The sequence below is a fragment of the Schistocerca nitens genome, chromosome 2, assembly GCF_023898315.1.
Source record: "Schistocerca nitens isolate TAMUIC-IGC-003100 chromosome 2, iqSchNite1.1, whole genome shotgun sequence".
Taxonomy (NCBI): domain Eukaryota; kingdom Metazoa; phylum Arthropoda; class Insecta; order Orthoptera; family Acrididae; genus Schistocerca; species Schistocerca nitens.
Window position 1 is genome coordinate 814,458,680 of NC_064615.1, and position 6,704 is coordinate 814,465,383.

A 6,704-nucleotide genomic window follows, 5' to 3' on the forward strand; every position below is an offset into this window, starting at 1 on the left:
TATTGGAATCCTGAATTGAACCAACATGCTTTTATAGAAAAAAACCTGATAGACGTATAGCCACTGTTAAAAGTACAATCACTAACCTAGTTGATAATAGTTCAGGCTAGCTTCTGGAATGTAATCAATGAAATAGTCAACTACACCATATTCTTCGTAAAAGAACGTTCATTATTCTCTTTTATTGTAGAAGTGCAGATTAAAATAGTGCAGATTAACTACAAGACACGTAGAGCTTACTGTTTTCGAGTCGGCAAAGACAAGCGAGACAGTAAATGAACACCTCATGAATGAATGCAGTGCATAGAACTACTCATTCTGGAAATCTCTTAGCCGGTCGTTGTGCCCGCGCGGCTCTAGGCGCTTCAGTCCGGAAACGCGCTGCTGCTACGGTCGCAGGTTCGAATCCTGCCCAGGGCATGGATTTGTGTGATGTCCTTAGGTTAGTTGGGTTCAATTAGCTCTAAGTTTAGGGGACTGATGACTTCAGATGTTAAGTCCCATAGTGCCTAGAGCCTTTAGAGCCTTTTTTTTTTTTTTTTTTTTTTTTTTTTTTTAAATCACTTACCACACAAGTATTATCTCATTCATCGCATATTTCGCTGTACTTTAACTCATCTGCCAAACTATAAACTGGACCGTTAATTAAAAGTATCTCTTGTGGATATTTTAGAACATGAGACTTTGTATTACCTGGAAACAAATACAGATCATTGCTACGTGTCACGAAATAATTATTTCAATAACCTTGTGTACGAAAATTTTCAGGCTAACACTTCGATGGGGCTACTGGCGACTCTTTGTATTTTTAAGGACTGCTGGAGCCATACTAAGACTTTTCTAAACACAGTCTAAGAAACAAAAGTACTCCGTAACAAACTTACCACGCTTCATGTTTGGAAGGCTTTTCTTCTGGCTATACCTTTAGATTTTGTTCCAAGTTACAATAACTTCGCTATACTTTTAAAAGAAATTTACGTTGAGTGTGGTAGTATAAGACTGCCAACTTTTAGCACAAAAAAAGATTCAAACTCAAATTATTTTATTTTAGAACTTGTAACTATGTTGCTCATTCATGGCTAACGAAAGACAACCAGTATTGTACAGAAGACTCTCGGTGATCTAGTCAGTTCATTTTACACTTAGATGTACGTGTATGGTTACTAAGTCTTTACTTAGAAACCAGTCATATATCGCTACGTGTTTAAGATGCTTAGTTTCATATATCATGACGGCCGAAGTTTCTTACACAGCTACAATCTTTTGTAAGAGCCTGTGGATTCTTGATATAGAGGTTTATCGCTGTGACATCTGCGTGTAAAACATCTTTGGTTTATTTGTAGTGTCAAATCTGGGTAAAACTCTTGAGGTTTCGATGAAACCCACCAAATTCTTTGTCAAGTAATAGCTGCCAGCTGTTCCTCACGAATGAAGTGGGAGAATTTCGACGAAAACTAGAGGTTTTATCTAGATTTTATGCAAGAAGCTCAGTCTGTATTGTTGCCGTGCGAATGGTGAGTTGCAACTCAATGTTTTGAGCATTACGTTCTTTACTTTCGTCCAAAGTACCGCTAATTTCATTCGCATCATTAACCGCAAAAGCCCAATACTTACCAAATGATGTACAGAGAACTAAGTGAGATGAACTATTCAAGTGGATGATGGTAAACATCGAAACGGGTTTTCATTCCTATTAAATGACGCTAAATTCAAAGTGTCCTTACATATGGTCGCCGCAGCGACGGCTATCATAGACACATACCCATGACGGACATCGAAAGATTAAATTATGGTATTAGCAAATATGGACATTAGAGAGTCGTTGTTGCTTGAAGTTCTTTGCAATATTTTAATGTCTGCTGTGTGATGCGTATGTTTATGGCATGAAAGCTAAAATTAGCTATTCATGGAACAAGACAGTACACACATAAATTACAGAAGATAAAAGAAAGGACGAAAGTAAGAGACTGGCTACACCGCATAAGTAACGCAATAGGGCGAAAAAGTGTGAGCTACTCTGATGAATTTGTACACAAAATAAATGTGTTGAGCCCACGTAATAGTTTTGATTTAGGTATGAAAGTCTGGAGGCTGCTTCTCACAATTTTCTCTTTCTCTGTAAGGCTGCCGTTCAAGAAACCTGCGGAATGGCTTACATCCATTTGTACAGTTTCAATAAAACTCTTCAGGGGATGTGACCGCATTGTCAATAAGCAAAACAGTCCGATGTTTCGCCGGATGTGACAAATGGCTTTCCTCGGGGTATTTTGCTGACTTTGCAACAGCGGCCGAAATGTCCGAGAATTTTACATACTGTCAGCGCGGTCACATAGCCCGAAGAGTTTTATTAAAAGTGACAACGGCCGCAGAAGCCTACTCCTGTGGAGATCTGTTTTCTATGCAGTTTCCACTGAATGAACGCTGTTTTATTCGCCCCTGGTACAGGGCGTCGCTGTTTCCTTCCTTGATTTACAGAAATGTTTAGAGATTTTCATGACATATTTTCCTACGGTACCTTTATCACTACTACAGCCTCAGCTCCATTTGTTATCAAAAGAGGAAGAAGATTAAAAAAATATATATTAATCAATCTCTCTTTGGTTATACGCGAGACTAGCAGCTAATTTAATGCAATCGTAAAAAAGAGTACAATTTTAAATGAAGAACTGCGGAAGAGCGAATAAAGAGACGGGTTAACAAAATGTTTGAACAGTTACCTCCATTTTATCAAGACAACATTTAGCATTTCACTTCAGTTTCACTAGACGCACATTCTTAGTGATGCAACCAAAGTTTAGTATATATTAATAAACAAAATAAATTTCCTGGCTTTTTCTACATTTTTGGTTTCTGCAGACTGAACCGTCTCGATCACTTAACGGCGTTTGCAGAATCATTATATCTGTAATGAAGATTAAAGGAGCATAATTTGTACATTACTAGACCATAAAAGGTAAAAAAGTTGAGGAAGTTGCATTTTTTCTAGATTCTAAACTCTAGTAAATATCCTTTCACAGATTTTCATTTTTGCCTTTCGTCGACTGATAATGTATAAATAACACCTCTCACTATAGCCGAAATGTCATTACAAATGGAGGGAAAGACCAGTCACTTCAATCAGTCACAGCCACTAAGTATGTGGTAGTATGCGCAAGGAGAGATTTAAAGTGGAACGCCGACATGGAAGTAATCGTAGAAAAGGCAGATGATAGACTGAGATTCATTGGTTCATTGGAAGAATCCCCAGGAAGTGTAGTCCACCGAAGAATGGCTTAGCTTACAAAACCTTCGTCCGACCAGCACCTGACTGGGATCACTGCGAAATAAGACTGAAAGATAAAATTCAGCAGATCCAAAGAAGAGTAGCACGTTTCCCCTGAAATTCGTTAAGCGTCGCAAATACCAAGGTGGGTTACTTTACACTTCTGAAAATATTCTAATCTAGCATAGCAGATTGTATTTTAAAATGCTGGAAAAATATTTATTGTTTTTATTGATTTCTTACACCAGATTCCGTAAATGTTTCCAACTTTTCAGTGAAAGTAACATTTCACAACAAATGTCATATTCATATTTTGAGACTCAGGACCATTATTGCACCCTTGAAGGTTTTTAGCAAGTATGCTGTGAAACAAAGTCAATGACGATTAAAGAAATTTGAATTTTTTAAATTTCCTTTTGCTTTTGTCGTAAAGTACTCGTACCCTCCATGTATACTGTACGGAAAATGAGTTGGTATTGCTAAGACTATGCTAAAGGGTATTGTCAGGTTTTGACTCCTACCTATACATCGTTTAGAAAGTATGTTGTTAATAAAAGTTAAGAAAGGTTAACGGTTTTCTTTGTGGTGGGCATAAAGTATACTTCTTCCATCTCATTTGGTAATACACCTTATGGCAAACGCGTTGATACTGCTATTGTTAATAGGCGCGAAAGCATCGGGCAGCTGGTGGACGAACTGGAGTGTCGGACGGTGTAATGAATGATTTTTATATATATTCTGTTTCATCCACAAATTGTATTACAAACAGAATTCAGAAAAAGTAAAGTTAGTATGTTTCATGAGAGCTATTTTGCGTTAACGAGGACAAGGGTCCCCTACAGATACGGAACAATTATTGTAAACCACTGGTCATTGTGATTACCTTTTTCTAAGCTAAGCATAGTCTTCATGAATTTACACAGGTGTCTCTATTTGACGTAATAGAGAGAAGAAAAGCAAAAGTAAACAAGCTTCATTGTCGGTAAGAGAACGTTTTTGGCGTAGAGAAGACACCAGAAGCCAGCTTCTGTACCCTGTTTCGAATATATGGAGTACGGTGTTGACAGTGGATGAAGGAGCGTGGCGCGCGCGGCGTGCGATCGCGTACTCACCGCGCGTAGTGCGCGCAGGGTCGGCAGAGCGCCCTCACAGGTGCGCTACGCGGCGGCTACTGCCGTCCGGCCGCCTCGGCGCGCCGACCAGCGTCGCTGCGTGCACGGCGCATGCGCCGGCCGCAGTCCATGTCATTCGCGCCGTCTCTGCCTTACTTCCCTCACAGCAGCCTCAACCCGTGGCGCCTTCACTCTGCGGCTTACCTACTTCCAGACTGGGGCACGAAAAAAATGCTTCCGTTTGCGACTGCTTTCATTTTACTCATCTGAGTGACCAAGGACATCTCGAATAGTATTGCAATGGCGCTTTAACTGTCCAAAAGCAAGTCGGACTTTAGCTGAAGAGAAAAATCTGTCGCTCAGTTCTCCTGTTTGTCAAAAATGTTCAAATGTGTGTGAATTCCTAAGGGACCAAGACCAAACTGCTTAGGTCATCGGTCCGTGCCGGCCGGAGTGGCCGAGCGACTCTAGGCGCTACAGTCTGGAACTGCGCGACCGCTACGGTCGCAGGTTCGAATCCTGCCTCGGGCATGGATGTGTGTGATGTCCTTAGGTTAGTTAGGTTTAAGTAGTTGTAAGTTCTAGGGGACTGATGACCTCAGAAGTCCCATAGTGCTCAGGGCCATTTGAACCATCACCGCTCCGTAGACTTATACTCTACTTAAACTATCTCATGCTAAGAACAACACACACACACTCGTGCCCTAGGGAGGACAGGAACCTCCGGCGGGAGGCGCCGCGCAGTCCGTGACATGATGCCTCAAACCACGTGGCTACTCCGCGCGGCTTCTGTTCATCCATGCCATAATTTGTCAACTTAAAATTACTGAAAAAAAATCGCAATTTCAAGAGGGAGCTGTGTGTGTCTCTACATGTTAATGATAAGTCTCCTAGTTTCTTCACGAGGCTCAATGCTTTTCTGCTAGAGCTTCTAAAATCCACTTGTTCAATGGTGTTCCTCCACTTGACCCTCCTAGCTTCGTCCAGGCTACGCAGGAGGTCATCTGCGACTTAAGATCTTCCGCTCTTCTCGTAGTCCTCATAAAACCGTTACTAGCTTCGTTGGATAGATAGTTTTCTAACAGACAGGATGCAGTATGTCGTCCTGAACGGGGTGACTCAACAGACAGAAGTGTAACTTCAGGTGTGCTCCAGCGCAGTGTAATAGGTTCGCTGCTTTTTACGATTTACATAAACGATCTGATTGATGGTATCGACGGCGGCATTAGACTGTTTGTCGATGATGCTATAGTCTACAGGAAAGTAGTATCACACGAAAGTAGTGAACAAATCAATGAGTATTTGCACAAAATAAATGCGTAGTGTAATGACTGGCAGTTATCTCTCAGTATTAGAAAGTGCAACCTACTGCGTATAACAAGGCGAAAATTCCCATTAATGTACGAGTACAAAATAAATGCCTAGTCTTAGGAAGCGGTAACATCCGTCAAGTATCTGGGTGTAACTATTCGAAATGATCTCAAATGGAATGACAAGATTACACGAGTAACGGGCAAGGAGAACTCTAGATTGCGGTTTATTGGTAGAATCCAGAAGCGATGCAGTCCTCCAACAAAGGAAATTGCTTATAATACGTTAGTTCGTCCAGTCTTAGAGTATTGTTCGTCTGTATAGGACCCTTACCAGTTGGGTCTGATTCAAGAGATTGAGAAGGTCCAAAGAAGAGCGGCAAGATTCGTGACTGGTACATTTAGCCATCGCGAGAGCGTTACAGATCTCGTAGAGAGTTTGAAGTGGGACACACTTGCAGATAGACAGCGCGCTAAGCGGAAGGGGCTGCTCACCAAATTCCTAAATCTGATCTTCGCCTAGTATGTAGAGTATATATTATAACCACCAACTTTCAAGTCGCACAATGATCACCGTTCAAGGATAAGGGAAATTAGAGCTCGTACTGAGGCGTTGAAGCAGTCGTTTCTCCCTGGCGCGATCCGCGATTGGAAAAGACGGGGGGAGATATGACTTTGGCGCGAATTCTACCCTCCGCCACACACCGCTTTGTGGCTAGCGGAGTATATATGTAGATGTAGATCCCAGGAATGTATCTTTTAGCGGTCTTTATAACAGTGTCAGAAAATTTTTGATAATGCTGCAGATGTGGGGGAATGAATCCTATAGAGTCAGGTCTCTAGAAAAGCAAGATCAGTCAGCTTTGGAGAAATTCCAATGGGGCAGTGGAGAAGTAAGAATCACTGAGATATTTATGTCCATCTCAAGAGAGATTGGTCTGTGATGGCTGTGCGGGAAGTGTTAAATGATGTGACGTTTAACAGGCACTGGCTTAGCCCACGGGTCAGTGAAAACAAAAC

The 6,704-nt window shown here is 41.4% G+C and overlaps 1 protein-coding gene across 1 annotated transcript in view; it reads right to left on the minus strand.

Annotated features, from left to right (window-relative positions):
• Positions 1 to 4,411, minus strand: part of LOC126234651 (suppressor of lurcher protein 1-like) — a 652,665-nt gene extending 648,254 nt beyond the window's left edge. The window contains exon 1 of the mRNA XM_049943382.1: positions 4,146 to 4,411. The gene's annotated coding sequence lies outside the window, so the exon portion shown is untranslated. The remainder of the gene's footprint in view (positions 1 to 4,145) is intronic.
• Between the last annotated feature and the right edge of the window lie 2,293 nt (positions 4,412 to 6,704).